Source organism: Strigops habroptila, chromosome 12, assembly GCF_004027225.2.
Source record: "Strigops habroptila isolate Jane chromosome 12, bStrHab1.2.pri, whole genome shotgun sequence".
In the NCBI taxonomy this organism is placed as follows: Eukaryota; Metazoa; Chordata; class Aves; order Psittaciformes; family Psittacidae; genus Strigops; species Strigops habroptila.
Window position 1 is genome coordinate 23,664,888 of NC_044288.2, and position 17,427 is coordinate 23,682,314.

The 17,427-nt window shown below is 41.1% G+C and overlaps 1 protein-coding gene across 4 annotated transcripts in view; it reads right to left on the reverse strand.

Moving 5' to 3' along the window:
- KCNIP1 (potassium voltage-gated channel interacting protein 1) overlaps positions 1-17,427 on the reverse strand; it is a 411,307-nt gene that overhangs the window by 91,705 nt on the left and 302,175 nt on the right. Inside the window, exon 1 of one of the 4 annotated variants that reach the window (XM_030504597.1) lies at positions 8,058-8,076. The exons of the other annotated variants lie outside the window; for them this stretch is intronic. The gene's annotated coding sequence lies outside the window, so the exon portion shown is untranslated. Of the gene's footprint in view, positions 1-8,057; positions 8,077-17,427 lie in introns of those variants that run through there. 4 annotated transcript variants of the gene reach the window in all.

Sequence of the window (17,427 nt, forward strand, 5' to 3'; positions counted from 1 at the left end):
ACTGTTGTGGAGGAGGGTTCAAATGTCAATTGTCATTACAATTTTGTTAAGTACAACAGTCTGGAGTTCAAAACATAAGACTCCTCTGCAAGAATAAACAGTGGGATAGATTTTAAAATGGAAGTTTGGGGATTTTTTTAATGTAAATTCTCATCAAAAGCTTCATTCTCAAACACATTTCATAGCTCATTCAAGCTGAGAAGCACTTATCTGCTGAACCTCCAGACTGCTGGGCAGCGTAAAATTTAGTTTTAACTGTTTCAGTGCATTGTGCAGGGAGGAAAGCAGAATGATGGAGGGATTTTTTGATCTGAGCAGCAGCCACTTAAGCTGGAAAACTCAAAAAAAAAAAATCCAAGTAATTCCATCTTCACTGCTATTTTAATCTAAGTTAATCAGCTCAGTTTGTCCATCATTAATTAAGACTGACTTATCTTTCTGGTAATGCATCTATGTGCATCTATGTATATTTCAGCTGTGCTTTCAAAACGTTCAATGACTCACTGAAAGGTAGAGACCACAAAACATGCTAAACTCTACCTGTCAGGAAATGTAATAGCAGATAAGGCCTGGAGATTCTAGAGAAGAGGGGCAGTGAGCAATTTTAAGCAGAGACAGAAACAGAGCAACGACTCTTATTCTACTCAGCTTCCTCAGTCTTACACAATACCTACCTATTTTCACAAAAGCAGTGGATCCTGTGGGATTGAGAAAATAATTTTATTTTACCATATTTTACCATACATGTTTTTCCTAAACAAAGCACTGTTTACTGTCATAAGGGATAAACGTGCAACTACATTTATAACTTGGATCATACTGCTTTGCTCCCCTCCCTTTACATCCCTGCTATTCTCTTTGCAGACAAAACAGACCAGTTGATTCTGGCTGCTGCTCAGATTGCTGCTGATTTACCAAGTGGCTTTTGCAGCTCTGCTTCCCACCCCTGCTACAACCCAGCTTTTTGGATAGAGAGTTTTTCCCAATCAGCTTTTCTCTGCATCATCTAGATTCTTTATTTTAATGAAAAAATTAAGAAATCATTAATTTCTTTATGAGTGAAATCAGAGTTCCTTTCAATTTGCATGATCTTGTAAGTATAATTTAATACAAACGACTTAGAGATCCATCTGGATATTCACAGAATTGTATAATGATTGTAAAGCACTTTGAAGACAAGAAGTGGCAAATATTCTCATCTATCCATGTATCATGTTTAAACTTGCCAGGGCTCTCATGAATTAAGCAACTTGCTGAGTGAATACAATTATTGCTTTCTGTCTTAGAACTTGTAAAATGTGACTCCGGAAGAAAATTATACATACGTTTTGAGGAAAAAAAGGGTGTTTCTGTGTGTGGTAAACCCTGAGCACTTTTGTTGGCAAATGCCACAGTGATTAGCCTTCAGGGTTGTTTTTTGTTTTTTTTTTTAAAGCAGTCAGAAGCTACAAGGATCTTAAATCCCACATTTTCACAAGAATAGCAACAGACACTACTACAGTAATAACTACAACAAAAGTGAGGCTGTTAAAAAATTACTGAAGAGGAGAAATCCGATTTCATTCAGGGGGTATTTTCTCCAGAGGCAATGCTGTCCTGGCAGTCCCCAGCTCCTGCCCCATCAGCTGCAGGGCTGGTAACTAAGCTGGGACATGGGTTATTTCTGCAGTGCCTCTCTCAGCTCCAAGAACACCACCACTATCTTTAGGGCATTAAAGTTCTCTACAAAGGCAAATGAACATTTTATTTCATGCCCTGGGCCAGCAAAAATGAACGTTCTACCAAAACTAATGAACTTCAGCGCATTTGGGGCCCACCTCAATTTTAAGTGCTCTTATTTAGCTAAACCTCTCACTTTTAAAGAGGAAAAGTCCTCTTTAGCACACCACATGGACACTAAAAATCGCAAAGATTATCCGCTTTCATCCGCACAATAACTCTCCATATTATTATTCACCTACCATTACACGCAGGATTTCTGCTATTCATCTGCATTCCACCTGTTCTACACGTTGTGCGAACACAGACACATTTGTGTGTTTATGAGTTCCTTTACCTTTTAAAAAGTTATATTCCCTCCCCTCCCACAAAACACAAGGAAACCTTCCTAACCAAGAAAATGTCAGTCTTTCTCTGAAAGAAGTTACAGAACACAACTTCAATTCCCATTTACTGATTTTCAGTCTTCACCTCTCCTCTGTCTCTCCACAAACTCTACTTCTCCCCTCTCACTTCAGAGAGGAGATTTTAACAGATAACATTGACCCCTGTGCCCTGTATTTTGTCATACCCTTTCCCCAATCACCCTTTATATTTCCCTGCTTTCAGCTTTACAGCATGAAGTCTCTGTCTGTATGCTAACGAAGGAAAGAATTCTTCTATTTTGTGGAATGAAGAACTACTTGAAAGCAAATTCCAGACAATGAAACCTCATTCCACGCTCCCTGTAAGAAGTGGCTACAACAATGCAGATTGAAATGCTCTAAGAGCACAGACTGGACTTGCTCTCCACAGGCTGCCCTGCACTAGGGCTCTGCCTTGGAGTAAGCATTGGCCCTGGCAGTGCTGCAGCCCAGCCTGAACTTTGCTCACTGCTGTTACAACCAACCGATATGGTCCCTTCTAGCCCAAATCCACCCTTTCACTAACAGTTCCACCAGGACAAGCTCCAAACTCATCATGGCAGGTCCTTTCACATAGTTCTCCATAACCATTGCTCTTTCCAGCGAACCTTATCCATGGAGGATATCCGTTTCCTGCTCACAGGTGACACACCAACAGTAGCAAACAGGGAAAGCAGGGATGGGCCACCTCCAGCTCTTCTAGGGGATTTCTCCAGCTCAGCCCCTAAGGGTGATAATAATCATTCCCCCTCCAAGTCCTCTCCCAGAGCAGAGCTCCGCCACTACCTCATCATCTGCTGTAAGCACCATTCACACTATTTTCACCAGGAGAAAAATTGCAACCAAGATCCATTTCTAGGTTGAAAACACAATCTCTGTAGCATGCAATTAAGCAGTTTTACATATGACATTCCCAGGAACTTGCTAGTTAACATTTCACTCAGTAGAGGCAAAGTAGCTGAAAAGTACTCTAAACGAGCAACTTTTGGATATTCAGAATTACCTTTTTTCCTGATAGAAGCCTGAATGTCCAGGAGCTTACAGAATAATTAAGCTTTTAGACCAGACATGGAATCTCACACTGAAGTTTCAAATGATGTTCCAAGTCATCTCTTTTATTCAAAACACATCTGTTCCACAGCATTATGTTACTTCTACTACCAGCACAACATATTTTAACCAATCTGCAACCTCAGAGATTTGAGAGTATGCACTTCTTACTTGATCCTGATTTTTCTAGTGACACAAAGTGGTAGTCTCCACTCTGACCAGGGCAACACTGAAGGAGGGTCTGTTAGCAGTACTAAGGAACCGTTCCTGCTCTGAATCCATACTGCAAGGTACAAGGCTTATTTTAGAGCAGAGATTATACAAAGATGATTTAAGAGTTTAGGGTGGAGAGGTCTATCATACCTGCGCATCTTATAGATTTATCAAAAGCTTTGATTAGATTAGAATATGCAATTCACTGTAAGCTTAGGCCAGACCTTTTTCTGTTTACAAGTTTATTTTCCTGACCCTCATCTTATAGCAACCAAAATAAGTCAAGGCATCCAGGAACTTAATGGATTTATGAGAGTATCAGTGGCAATAGCTGGAGCTTGTCTTAGCCAGTAATTGATAGATACATACAGTGCAAAATGCAATATTCACTCAAACTTTGTCTGGATGCAAATGCTGAGGTTTAACCATTTGAAAACAATACTTAGAAAAAACAAAGCAAGAGAAACAGAGGGAAGGAGGATAAACACAAACATACATTTAGACATGCACCATTTTAACAGTGTAAGTGAAATAGAACCAAATTTCACATATATTTTTAAATTTCAGTAATACTTCAGTTATCATGATTCAGCAGTGGTCTAACATGCTAACTGAGAGCTTGCGTACACATACACTTTTTTCTGCCTTCTCTTTCCAGACGGCAGAGCCAAGGTGGTGGTACAGAACAATAAACTCTTCCTTCTGTACTTTAGGGAAGGGGAGAAGACTTACAGCAGCTCCTATATAGTCACTTGGTCAAGATCCTCCTATTGAACTGGCTCACCACCAGTCTCTTGCTCCAGAGCATGCTGCAGCAGGGGTGTTAAAGGATTCATGTTATGGGTGTTTGAAAAGGCTCTCCAGATCCTCCCCGTTATTAAAGGAGTCTGTAACAGCTGATCAAGACTATGGGATGTGCATAACTGAGAGGAGCCTACTGCACATCACAGATGAGTTTTATTGTTACTTGTGCCCATGAGCACCGTGCCATCTGGCACAGACATGCTGGCACAGCTGCCTGCACCCACAGCACCCAAATGCCGGGCTGTGATAGCTCTCCCACCAACCAGCCCCTGTGCTACAGCAGCCCTGGCCTACTGACAGCTACAACACAAGGTCCCTCCTCAGTGTTCAGAGGGAGAAAAAGAGACAAGGCTTGCATAAAAAGCAATTCTCACTTTTAGAGAGAACAAACCTCAACTACATCCATCTCAGTGTTTATTGTTAATCATTACTAATTCATTTTGAGTGCACTGCATTATAATAGCAAATCCATTCAGTATTCATGCCAGCTGGGAACATGGCTGAGGACCTCACACAGTGCTCAAAATGCAAATGTTGTGGCTCCCTTTTTTAATAGGGAGGTTTGGCTTTGTGCCCTGGGAAAAGAACTGCAAGCTACCTGCTCTGTGTGCAGCGATACTCCCTGCTTGTATGTGAAGCCCTGGGAAACAGTGCCTTAGGGAATGGGACAAGCTTGGAAATCCTCACAGACCTGCACCACATTTCACCTTCCTCAAAGGTCGCTTGGTGGAGCCTGAACGGGACAAGGTGGCTTCTAATGTGATACACATACTGGTTCCCTCCTGCCACCTTGTCACTGCATGCCACCACACCAGAGGTCTCCTTTATCTTCCTCACAAGCACTGGGATAAGGCATTACCACAATTAATATAATCAAATAGAAACAACTCTGATGTCCTCCAACATTGACATCCTTCTCCAGAGAACAGCTAACCGGCTCCCCCCGCTTGCAGGCTCTCCTCCTGCCTGCAAAGTCTTTTGCCCTTCAAGCTGAGAACCACAACAGTGGGTTGATTTCCATCACCTCCATCTTATTCATTGCAACAGGTACCTGCAAGCTACAGCCTTGTGGCCATACACAGGTTCCCAGCAGTTTTCTCACAACTCTGCAAATAAACAAGACTTTCTTTGCTAACCAAAATAATAACAATAAAAAAAAAACAAACAAACAAAAACCAATCTAGGAAAACTGGTGTAAAGGCTCTCTTCCAAAACTCCTTCCAAAATCATGAAACCCAAGTGTTATATGGCAGTGATGTCATCACCCTAAACACGAATTAACAGGGCTCATTGTGAAAGTTAGAGGGGAAGGACCCCTTTTCTGCATTCATTCCCAGTAACAAACCTTTGCTTTAGTTTTATTCACCATGATTGGCCAGCAAGGTCCAGAGAGGACTAATAGGCATTTAAGGTCTAAACTTTCCCAAATTTAAATTAAAGAGCTATGTACGCACCACCATATAATTTCTATGTTCCTTCCCCTCACCTCTGCTCTCCTAATTGCATTTACAAAGTGACAAAGGAAAACAGCCTCACTTGGTCTGGAAAAGATAATTCCAGAAGAGGTTGTATTCTGCTCCTGCAGTGACAAAGCATTACGCCTTCAGAAGGCGGCAAGTGTCACCGAAGTGAGCTTCTGTGATCTTCTGACCAAATACTATTTGCTTTCTAAGTACTGCATCCTGTTGACTATATTTCTAACAACAGGAGAAATACTCTGTAGCTCTGTTTTTAGAAAATGAAAGATTGATCCCAGGTCATTTTGATGCAGTCTGATCTTCGTTATGATATTGCTTCACTGACTAAGGTCAGCAATATAATTGGTGCCTTTTTAAATTACAGTGTAGAAACATTGCATAGAGGAGCACATAAAGTGCATGAGTTTAATGATCAAGCTCTCGGGTCACTGCTAAACACACAAGGGAGAAGATTCTCTTCGCTCCGAGTGCATTTCCCACTACTGCTAAAGCACATAGAGAAGAAATATATACTCCATAAACTTTCATTACTCACTTTCTCCCTTGCTCTTTGACAAAGGAGTTGCTGATGTAGACTTACAGGTAGGTAATACACCTACTTCCCTCTATGCTAGTGCTATAGAAAACCAAAAAGGTTTTTACTTGCAAGTGCAGACAGTCACAAAGGACACTGTGGATTTGATTAAATCCTGCTTTCAAGCCATTCAGTTGCAGTAAGGATTTGAGTGGGGATCACAGATACACTGACAAACACCGCCAGAAAGGACAATCCTCTTTCTTCCCTTCCCACCCGCTGCCCTCACACTGCTGCCACCTGTGTTTCACCAGCTGTGGTGCTTATCTGATCCCTTGGAGAGTCCATTCACCCCATTAACTGAGCAGAAAAATAACAATTTCTCTTCCAGCCTAACAAAAACCTTGGGTATCTCTAAACTTCTCTCAGAGGCTGATTTTTTCCACAGTCAGCTGGTATCCTGGTGGCATTCCAAGTGTATAATTACTTTCTGGCCATTCACATTCCCATAACACTTCTCTGCAATGTACAGGGTATTTTATTTTGCATCATAAATCAACTGGAAGGAGCTGCCACATGTCACTTTACCAGTGGCCAAATGTTGCTGATGAATAAGACAGCTCTGAACAAGGAAAAATACTGGTCCAAGAAGAGGAAAGATTGCAGGTATTGAAACATCTTCTTTGGGTATCAGTTCACAATTCACACACAAATGGGAGATGTGGTGATTTTCACAGGTGTGAGGAATCATTAATGGTGAAGTTGTTATAACCTTGCAAGGAGCATTGAGAACTAAAAGCAATTATGGGATGAAACAGCCACCAGAGCTGTAGACAGAGCAGCAGTCCTTGTTAGCAGGGGAAGAAAATGGGAATTTTGGGAAGGCTACCCTGGATGGAGGCATCCTGCCTGTGCAGCACCCTGCTATGTCAACAGCTGCCATCGGATCTTGGAGCTGAAGCTGCCACTCCTGCTCTGTCCTTGTGGCCAAGGGCTGGGCAGGACACTCGGTGCTGACCCAGGAGCACTGTGTGCCCCGTGCGGACAGCCCGTTCCTGCTCCCTGCCAGTCCGGTCTCTGCAGGCGAATAGGAGGTGCGGGCAGAGGTTATTTGCTCCATGGTGCTTCTGCCAGTTCTGCCCCTCACCTCCCCATTTGTTCTTGGCCTCAGCCTCATTTCCTCTTCCCCCCTCAGCCTTTAATAGGGTTGCTCTGGGGAAAAGAAAGGTGGAAAGAGCACATCTGGACTAGATGCCCATCAGCATTTACTTTATGGAATAGTTTGCTTTTGTTAGGGTGCAAGTAACACCTTTATTTCTTTAGCTGCTGGATTTCTCAGGGAAAGGAGAAGAGAAAGTTTCTTGGAAAACTGACTGGAAGTAAAAGGCTACATGAGAAAACATGGATACATGGAAGTCACAACCAGGAGAGAAAAAGACAAGCCTAAATGTGCCTTACCAATAAGGCCTCATGCACCAGCTCTTCCTTTGCCCTCAGTCCATAGGGCGCTGCTCCAAGCTCCACAGACTACTGTTTACTAAACAGTAGTCTCATACTGACAAAATTTAGTTTTATCCACAACAACATACAGCTCTGAAACAGATCCAGCTTCTTGATCACCCCCTTTCAACCTGCATTTCTATATACTGGGAAAAAACCCCAGCTCTATGAGACAATAAAATACAGTAGCAAATCCCACCCTCTCTTAGAACCTGTTGCTTCCAAACCTTCTGCCAAGCTTCCTATGCAGCCATGCCACACTTCTCCTTCCTATAAGCTCCCAGGTCACCAGGTCATAAACTATGCCTCAGTCCTTGACACATCTGCCTCCACTAAACCAAAATAACAGAAACACAGACTTCATATTATCAATACCTTTACAAGCTCGTTGTTCAAAGCCCTCCTGGTTCTCTTGGGAACTGAGAACAGTTTGAATCAAGAACTCAGTGCTTAAAACTTGCAAGTCTAAAACAATTCCACAACCTTAGACATTCAGTCTCTACTCTGAAGTACTATCCACAGTTCACCAGGATTTTGTGCCAGACTGAAGTCTAGCAAAACTAAGCAATATATTTAGTTCAGCATCAGAGCCCTCCTGCTCTCTGCAAGCCTGATCCATGTGTGTAGCTACACAACCCCAAATTTTTGCTAGACTAAATAAACCAATTATCAAGTCTACTTATAACTAAATAACTTAGTAAAGAAAAAAGAATATACAAAAAAGGTTTCAGAAGAACTCAAGATACTTTAAAAAAAAAAAGTGAAGTTTGAAACTCAGGCATGAAAATCCTTAGCTTAAAGACATCCAAAGAAATAGACCACTAAATAAACAGCCTTACTTGAGAAGAAACAAGACAAACATAGCTATAACAGCTCTCCTGCATCTGAGCATTCCTACAAGCCATTTAAGGGTGCCAGACATTGCACTCACCCCTTTGAGCCTTTTCTTTTCTTGCCTGGTGTCCAGAGTTCTGTGCATTAGCACTCAGATCAGGTGCTCATCTAGCAGCAGGAGCCACTCCTAACCAGGGACCAGGTTTCACACAAACACATTTTTGTCAAGCAGAAATACTACCTGACAAATTAATCTCAAAAATAAGACTAACACTGTATTAGTAAACACAACTAGCATTTAGCAGGGTGATACATACACCTCCAAAACACACTAACACCCCACAAAAAAAAACCCCAGGGAGCACAGGCATTTATTAACCTGGAATGTACATCACAGGTTTAATGGAAGCAGCTGCAGATAAGCTACAAGCAGGTGGGCTGAGTTATGGCAGATTTGCTCATTGGTAAACAAGCTTTCACCTCCCCAAGGCTCTGCCTGCAGCAGCTGAAGCAGAGAGTGTTGAGAGCCTGGGCCTTAGGAGCAGCCTGACCCCAGACCCCTACCAATGCACCCTTACGTTTTAGCAGGGCTTGTGCCCTATCAAAGGGTAGAATAGGTTCCTCTGAATCAAAAGCTTTTTGCAGCATGCATGTAAGTACAGAAAAGAGAAGCTTTATAGAGGTAACAAATGATGTCAGTTACACAAACACAGATTCCTCTTAAAATTCACCTGCTATACATGAACTGGTGGGAAGCGCTGACGCTGACAGGCATGTGAAACCAATGCCTACATAAGCAGTTTTCATATTACACAGGTTCTCAGAAAACACCAATAAACTGAATTATATGTCAAAATCAGTTGTTTTCATCAAATAACTTGTCATGTTAGAGGTGCTGAAATCCATTAAATCTCCAAAAGGCTCAGGACTTCAGAAACCCAGGTTATTCCTTTTCAGGCCTAGCTATTAATATGGATCATTTAAAAAAAAAATTGTTTTAGTTTCTTCAGCAGCTATTTTAGGAGACATTTCACAGTCTATCCTGATGCTTGATCAATTCAAATTCTTGTTAAACCTACCACTTCTACCAACAGCACGTTCACTTCAAATTGGAAAGTGAGCATCTTGTATATTTAATCACTGAGCACAGTTCCTGTAAGGTGATGGTTTGACTTGTGGTACTGTACATGTGCAAGGGATTAACTAAAAACTACTTTTAAATATTCAGTATTCTGTGTGATAGTGTCCGTGAGCAAAGATGCAGAGAAATCCTACTTATTAATTAATAAATCAGGCTTTAATCCCTAGATATGGAGCAACCAGAAATAGGAAGCTGTCACTCATGAAACATACATCAGCATTTTCCATTTCTTTTCCCACCTGGCTAATCACAAACAGCAATGAACCATGGAGAAAAAAATTAATGGCTTTTTTGGGAAAAAAAAATCAATGCCAAAATGGCTTTTTAATCAATTGATTGTAATTGTGCAAAGAACATTGTCTCAAATTTGGTTTTCTGACTAATTACTGTAACAGAGAAAGCATGAAGCTAGAAGAGAAAAGATACGGCTTTTTTTAATGGCAAAACTGCAAAGGAAACTGAAAATCCTTGTCATACTTCTATTGATGTTGAGATTCAAAGCAGATTTTTCAAGCATTATGAATTTTTATCATAGAACACTTACATACTGATATTTACCTTCTTAATGGACAGTTTTCCTTGAATGAATGCTAAAATGTGTACTGAAGCAGAAGGTTATAAGTTAACTGCTATTGTCATTTCTACTTAGTTGCTGCCTCCACTAAAGCTGTCATGCAGTAAAGGCAAGAAAGAGAGAAACACCACTGCTAATGGTGAATTTCCTGGCTTTTATTGCTGTGTCAAAACATTTATCATTCTCTGATCACAGACTTTCATGCAAAATAGCTCAAAGGGCAGCAAAATCCTAGTTTAGTAATGGCAAGGAGCAGGATTAAGCACCTAAGCACTGCTTAAATTTTTAGGAAGCTGCTACTTGGAGGAAGTCCCAAACTAAGCATGGGCCGAGCTTTCCATTGCAAGGGAGATGGGCTCTGCTGAGGGGCTTCTGAATGGCTACACACTGCTCAGGCAGCAGGAGGGTGCTGGAAAGTCAAAGAGGAGTGATCCTGTAACACAGGGAATTTGGCATTTCCTTCCCATGGGCGTTCACTGCCATGAAGCCTTTCAGCTTCAAAGTTTGGGCACCAGGAATCCTGGCACTCATCAAGAACACACAAAACCAAGTTTATAGTGCTATCTATATTTATCCTTGGAGTGCTCTTGCCAACAGACACCAGGGTTGCTCTCTGGCTTTGTCGATATTAAAGCCATCTCTACTACATGCTGGTCCCCAGCCAAAGATTCTGGAAGAGATCTGGACCAGAGCATCTCCTAGGGTGAGATATGTTCTCCTGGGAAAGGGGAACACACCCTCAAATCTCACTTCATAAATAAGGAATTTCAACCCTAAACCAGACCAGTGCTCCAGCCTCTTGGGAGAGGAGTTTCCTCCTCAGACTCCGCAAATCTAGCTTGTGGTTTCCTTAGCACCTGCCTAGATTCAACTCTCATATTCTGTGAACTACCTTAACTTCTAAATTAAGCTGAAATTAAATGTGTTGCATATATGTCACTTCAGTAGTTCATTTTTGGCTAAAACTAGTTATTTAAAGGTGTCAAATTTAGGCAACTGATTTTGGCCATTCTGCTGCATAAATATTTCAATAGAAAAAATTCAACACCAATTCCACAAGTGAATTCATCAACTCCATCCAACCCCACCGCGATGTTTTCCTCTCTATCACTGCTCAGCCCTGCAACAAAGTAATCTCAAACATACCGAGAGCACAGGGAGAAGATATCAGTGTAACGGATTATGACAGCAGATGACACGGCAATGTATTACTATCAATAGATCCACAGCTATCCAAAGTTACAATCATTAAACAGCAGCTGAATCTACCTATGTGATTGTGCATGGATCACACACTTTCAGATATGGACGTTTTTGTACAGCATTTGCAGATGGAAAGTCAGATTAGCGTTTGTTGGTTTTAATCCCATTAGGGAAGCTAACACATTTACTGTGCCTCTGCTCACGTGTGGCCTTCACTCCGCACAGGAGGCTCTGTTTCTATGTGCAAACCTTTCCATGTCCCATTTAGATATGCTTCCTGCAGAAAGCACTAGTGCTTACAGTGAAAATTCACCAAGATACAGGCCCGCTTCTAAGCAGCAGTGTTTGTAATAGATGTATTTATATGTCTCAGCAGCTCTTTCCCCTTAAATCACACACACATGAGTCTTTCCCTGGAAATGAAGCATGAAAGTGTGGGAAACTATTCACAGCTTGATGACTGCATTTCCTTGGGTCTGCAAGCCAAATTACTAGGAGTGTAATTTGGCTTGTTTACAATTTATTTACAAATTAGGCTGTTAGAAAACTTGGATCTTGTGCGTTCTCTGCATTACAAATACTCATGTTAGGTTGCCTAAAACTTCTTGTTTCTTTGGGTACTGAGTGATATTAATTTCGGAGAGTAACTTCTTAGATACTTTTCCCTAAAAAAAAAAAGCACAGCAATTTGCAAATACTATTTTTTCCTGCTTCTGTGACCAAGGAATATCATCACTGGGTCAAACCATGATGCTGTTACCAGACTCCCTGGGTATGGAAACCAGAGCAGCAGGGGAGAATACGCAGTACTGCAGAGTTCCTAGATTGGGTGTTGGAGCATGTCCAACATTGACCATTTCTCCTTCAAATATCAGGATGACCCTGCCCCTTCCCAACTAAAGGGCAATGATAACAGAGGGATCTGATACCTTCCTCCCCTGCTCTTACAAGCAGTACTGAAGTTTTCAAAGTACTTGCTGAAAAAAACAACCTCACAAACCTAAGAAAGAATTCAGCCAAATGGCTGAAGTCTTGCATTAAATCCTGCTAAAGAGCAAACTTCCATGAAGTGTTAATCTGCGGTACTTATAGCAGTGACTACCAAATCCTCTGAGTACTCCACACACAGCTCTGAAAACCTGCCAAGCCAATTGAGTTAGGGCTTAGTTACCAGTTCATTAAAATACATGGAACTGATACGGGTGAATTTCCTCGTCTGCTTTCCTAATCCCAGCTTTTATGTTTATGCTACACAAATTTTATGTGACTAAACAAATATCAAGTCTAAAATCCAAGTTATTAGACTTCTTTTCTTCACTTAGGTTCAGATTTTGTCACCAATACTACATGTATTATAGATCATGGCAAGATGAGTAGCTGGAATCAATTTTATTGTAAGAACCACTTTGTTTGAATTCCTGGAGTAATGAGTAATTTACTATTAGAAGGGATGACAAGCACCAGAACCTGCAGCAAATCATCATTAAAACCGGTGGATGGTTTATTCACACTATCAAGGAAGATTTAAGCCTAATGCATCTGGGTGAAAGCCAGGCTTTCACTAAGAAAACAGTAAAATATATGTTTTAATTGAGTGGGTCCCTTGGATTTTACAAGTCCATGCTGGCGGTATGTACTTCCTCAAATTAGGACTAATCTTTAAAGAACAACTGTTTTCTGTTAGTTTATGTTATTAGAAGAGCAAGAATTTTCATTTGAAACTTGTTAATGAGAGAAAACCAGGTAGCTTATTGTGGAATCCCATCCTGACCTCATGTTTGTTTGTTTGATAAAACGCTGTTAGGCTTTTTAATCCCAAGTTTTTAAGTTTGGCAAGGTTTTTGATCAGGAATTTTGGGAATTCATTTGGAATAACTGAAAATTAATTTCCTTTACAGCATTACATTGTGAGTTTCACATTATTTTATGTGATGTTTACAATGAGCACTGACATACAAAAGCCTTTATATTGTCTTTAAAATAAGGAAAGCCATTGCTACCCAGAAACAACTGAAAAACCCTTCAACTTGCTTTGTTGTTGTAGATCGAAGCTTTACTTCACTGTGTTTTTCACAAATTTCTCCCAGGTGGGGACATCTTGTTCTCCAGGACCCCTCTGACCTGTCCGTCTCTAGGCTGGTCCTGGCGAGAGTGGTCACTGCTCCTCTCTGCTCAGAGATGCTGGATTTCCTTTTCCCACCCTTCCCGTTTTGGCCACTACACAAGGAAGGGCAAAAGGCTGCCTGGAGTGAGGAAAAATGTGTGAAAGCCCACCCTGTCACACCACGAATGTGTGAGGGGTGGGGAGAGCAGCTGGGTGGCAGCTGGCCAAGGCAACCCACCACCACCAGAGAAATTCAGCAACTTCTGATGATGAGAGAGAGTTGTGGTTCATTTTTCTCACTGCTCATGCATTTAAGAATGGCAAAGAGAAGAGAGGCAACAATATCCTTCACAGAGTCACAGAGCCATTAGGGTTGGAGGGGCCCTCTGGAGATCATCCAGTCCAACCCCCTGCCAAGGCAAGGCCACCCAGAGCAGGTTACATAGGAACGTGTCCAGGTGGGTTTGGGATTTCTCCAGAAAGGGAGACTCCACAACCTCCCTGGGCAGCCTGTGCCAGGGCTCTGACACCCTCAGCGGAATGAAGATCTTCCTCATGTTGAGGTGAAACTTGTTGTGTTTTAGTTCATGGCCACTGCTCCTTGTGCTGGCACTGGGCTACACTGAAAAGAGTCTGGCCCCATCCTCCTGGCACCCACCTCTGAGATATTGATCTGAATTGATGAGATCCCTTCTCATTCTGCTCTTCTCTAGACTAAACAGGCCCAGCTCCCGCAATTTCTCCTCATAAGAGAGATGCTCCAGACCCCTGGTCATCCTTACAGATATATTCAGAACAACAATGTATTTCCAGTAACAGAGGTTCATACTACTGGCTCAGTTTCACCATGGCAATGAAAAGGAAAGAAATGCTTTCCTGATGCTCATGATTCCCTTCTGGACACTGCTGTTAGGCTTTATCTCCAGTCACAGTACTCTCAAAAACCCCAAATAATCCCTGTAGACAAGCATATGCCTTTTAGGTTCTACCTGATTAGGAGACACCAGGAATGCCTTCTGGTCTTGTTCAAGTCTTTGTCATGAATCAGCAGTAGGAAATCTACCACCTCAGCCCAGACAGCAGACCAGACTTTAACCTTTTAAAAATTCTACTTTTAATTAGTTGGCTCATCTTTCTTACACAAGTGTTGCCAGGACGGGTAATTGTGGGAAGCAGGAAATGCCCATCAAGCTGTGGAACACTGGAAAGGTCAGGGCTACCCTAAAGTGGCTCTAGAAAAGATGTGAAAGGTAGGTGCGAGGCTGCAGCAAAGGTGGAGAATGGCACTGGGAATGTCACTTTTTATGACAAGAAGGATTTTTTTTAGTAAACAGAAATGTTCCTGTCTGGAAACATGCCATATGGTCTTCCAGCATGGGCCTTCTCTGCTCTGCTTGCTCACATAAGCTGGCAACAGCAAGATGAATGTCTGTGTGGTCAGTAGCTGTACATCTTTGCTCATGACACAAATGAGTTTGCTGTTAAATGCCCATTCCTCAATTATTTAATCTTTGCTCAGAAGGAAAGGAGATCCAGTTTCCAGTGTGGGAAAACTGAAGTGCTCAGACAGAACATAACACTGCAACAGAGACCATGTCCTCCACCCAGCCCTGTCCCACTGTATGAGGGAATACACTTACAGAAATTTATAGGACCTTTAAAGAGCACGAAGCTATGAGAGGCATGGGTAGACTAACTGGGCAGAGACTATCAGGACTAAGCAGGGAACAAATTTTGCATTTTAAGAGCTGAAATGCAGAACTCTTGAATTAGCTAGGGGTTAATCTGAACCCCTTGGCTTGAGTCAAAAAGAAGTTGTTTGGGTTTTTCTGATTGGTTTGCATTTTATTTGTATTTCTACAAAAATTATGCATTAAGTATTGAAGAGAAATGTCATGTTGTGAAATGCTTTGTTCTCAAAAGCCATCTATTCAGTTTTTTAGTCAAAAACTATTTGCCCAGTACTATCTAGATTTGTAAAACTATTGGGACTCTCCAACTACTATTCAGGTTTCACTGCAGGCTTGGGACAGCGCAGGGCAGATCGGCCTTCACTGAAACAGTCAGCAGCTGAGCGAGGACGGGGAGCGGCAGGCACAGCAGCACTGTCAGGTGTACAGAAACACCACATCAGTGAGGTTCACTTGGGTTTATTTTCCTCACTGTTCTATAAGGACCAAGTATTATGAAAGTCTGTAAGTTTCAGTGTTTTCCTGTAGTACATGCTCAGGAAGGACAGAAACTCACATTTTCACAGTCAGTCTGTTAAAAGCCACATTAATAAAGGACTTGGTTTAGACTTTGCCGACATTTTAAAAAATATACATTAATTCTATGAACTACAGATCACATCTTGTAATATATTTAGAATTACTGGAGACTATCCTAAGAAACTGAGGTTTTCTGTTAGAATTTTTTTAGTCTGTTGACTGGCTTCTAAGAATCTCTTAGAATCTGTGTCTGTGTATTTAAGCTGCATAAATACCTTATGAAAACAAGTGTCTTGATGAGATAGAAACAATTCCTCTAACTTTATATATATATATGTATGTGTGTGTGTATATCAAGTGCAAGTGGGATTTTTTCATTGCAAAGACACATATATAAGTTTGGGAACCTCAGCTATTCCCTGGTCAATGGCTTTATCTCACCAAGACAGTTGTGAAAGCACCAGCATCTTTTCTTTGATTTTGTACAGAGAAAGGTAGAATTGGTCTGATTTTATTTTTCCCTAAAAGAGAGTTGAGACCACGAGAAACATTTCATAAAAGAGAAAATTCATAAAAGAATTCAAGAGAAATTTCATAAAAGGTCAAAAGCTACTGAAAATTACCTTAAGAGTAGTGTCAGACAACCAGCCCTCACAACAAATGCTGCCTCTGGTATGTGACACTCACCGGCATTGTTTGTAATATGCGCTGGATAATTTTACTTAGAAAATTTCAAAGGTGACAAACATTACCCCACAATTAAATAGCAAATTAGTTTGAAAAAGCATTAAATTAAATAGTACCTTGAGGAAGAACCCCTGGAAGGTCTAATCTAGAAGAATTGAAAGCAAGTGGAATTGAAAATTCTTGTCCCAGCTTACATTTGTAATCATCCTGATTAAATCACATCAGAACTTGGGAAATTACTTCAGTGTTGACTGCCCATTTTATGACTTCTTAGGGTCAGTTTAAAACTCAGCTGTATCTTCTCTGAATGCCTAAAATGTGTATATATGATATATAAAACCGACAAAGTATTTCAGCAGTTTCTGCACAGGACCTACACTGGCTTATATGTTACATCAGCTGAATCATTGCAAATGATAGGTGAGCTCAAAAGACACACACAATTTTCATTAATAATGTTCAAAGTGATATTTAAAGAAAAAATTCAAGACTTCCATGGGACCAATTAACTATGCTATGCACATCTTCCCAAAGACACAAACAATAATTATTAATTGATATTCATATCTGCATGTAGCTTACATTTGAGGGAATATTTTAATTAAGCTCTTCACCATTGAAAGATGTTAGTGTAATCTTAATGATCTAGCAGGGAAATTGGAAATGAAACCCAAACTCAGCTTTAGACTGTCAAACATATTAAATGGAACCAGCGACCTTTAGCTGCAGCATTGTATTTCTTTACCAATAATCTCTGACAATCAAGAGTATCTTATTAAAAAGCCATATTCCATATATGTGCCCTGCATTCTTCAAGTCATCTGACGCTCTCCCTTACCACACTGGGCTTTGAATAACTTAAGCTGGGATTTTTAAGGATATGTGACTGCATCAGGTTGTCATAAAAAAGCAGAAACTGAGAAAAAGTCTCAAGACAAAAAAAGCCTGTATGCTTTTGATCATGGGTAGGGTTAAAACACATTGTTTTCTCT